Source organism: Hippopotamus amphibius, chromosome 1 (genome assembly GCF_030028045.1).
Source record: "Hippopotamus amphibius kiboko isolate mHipAmp2 chromosome 1, mHipAmp2.hap2, whole genome shotgun sequence".
Taxonomy (NCBI): domain Eukaryota; kingdom Metazoa; phylum Chordata; class Mammalia; order Artiodactyla; family Hippopotamidae; genus Hippopotamus; species Hippopotamus amphibius.
This window is the reverse complement of record NC_080186.1, coordinates 6,669,702-6,671,409: the sequence shown is the minus strand read 5'-3', so window position 1 is coordinate 6,671,409 and position 1,708 is coordinate 6,669,702.

The following is a 1,708-nucleotide window of genomic DNA, read 5'->3' as shown; positions in this document are numbered from 1 at the left end:
TGTTACTTAGGTCAGAGTTAAGCTCAGAAAATGGTTTAGGGCTCCTCCAATTTAGAGACTCCAAACTGTCATCGCTTTTGCAGTTGTCAGAGGAGAAGACTCTTGTGCCAGTTACTGGGGTGGGAGGACGGGAGAAGCTAACCCAAGCCAGTCTGCTCCTGGGCGGCTGGCCATGGCCATGGGGCCTCTCTGGGTCTGGGCCCCGAGTTCTGCAGCCAGACAACTGCAGGGCAAGGGGGGGCTGCATGATGTGCCAGGACCTTTGGACACAGCCCCTTGGGACATTGGACGTGGAGCCGCAGACAACTGCCGGCTGGCCTGGTGCAGACACGAGAGAGGTGACTCAGGGTCAAAAGAAGAATCCATCTGGGTTTGTTACCAATTCCTCCAATGAAAGGGAGAGCTTCTGAGACACGAGAAACTTAAAATATGGCTGATAGGACATCGCATTCCACATGGGTGGGAGCCGTCAGCGGAAGCTTGGAGCCTGGGGTTTCTCTAGGTCTGCTGTTTGGGTCATGCCTCCCTGGAGGACCAGCAGCCCCAGGATGGGAAAAGCGGAGCCCAGGAACTCTGTTGAGGGGCATGGCGTCTGGAGTCCCTGGCTCCCTTTGGTGGAGACCACACTAGGTGGCTTAAGAGCACCCAGCAACTGGGAGTCGGGATCCTCACCAGCTGCTTCGTCCCTGGACCCATCCAGGCAACATCGGTGCGATTGGACTGTGGAACATTAGCTTCAAGCTTAAATCTAAGCGATTTGAAGCTATATCATTGCATGTCTTTCCCATTCTTTCCCTACAGTGGGAAATGTGACCATTCTTTCAATGTTGTTTTCCAGTGCAGAGAAAACCAAGCACTCTCTAGATCAAACTAATTTGTAAAATAACCAACCACTCACCTGCGAAGGCGGGCAAAAGGCTTTCATTTCAGTAAAGCAGGAAAGATATGGTCTGGCTTGATCTGTGACAGAGATGGTTGCCAGAAGTCCTCTCCTGTCCCCTGCTGTCCCCTCAATACCCGAAAGATTAAATGACTATGATCTGGGGAGAGTCCATTCCTGGCTCTTGTGTGGCCGTATGCCAAAGCCGAGGCTGGTTACACAATCCGAGCTTAGAACTATTCAGGCCAGTAACAAGCTGAGAGTCTTTGTTGACAGCCCGGGTCTGTTCACCCACTGGGGTCCTCTCAAGAGGAGGTCAGGGGCTTCCTAAGTGACTCAGAAAGAAAGCAGCTGCTCTTCGACCCATGCAGAGCAAAGTCCACGAATACGCTTGCTCCAGCTGCTGAGAATTGTTCTTACTAAGTTTTTTCCTGATTAAAAAAGAATATATGCTCATTCTAGCATTGCTTGTCCAACAACCCAACATGTTCCAAAACAGTAGAATGGATAAATATTTTATTTATATGATGGAATACTATACGGCAATGAAAATGAAAGCATTGCAGCTTTTGTGTGAGAACATAGATAATCTCACAAAAAGAAGTTGAGCAAAAAAATAGGAGACACAATGATACAAATGAACTTATTTACAAAACAGAAATAGACTCGAAGACATAAAAAATGTTACAGTTACCAAAGGGAAGAGGGGGGAGGGATAAATTAGGAGCTTGGGATCAAAATATACACACTATATACATATATAATAGATAACCAACAAGGGCCTACTGTATAGCACAGGAACTATACTCAATATCTTGTAATAACCTA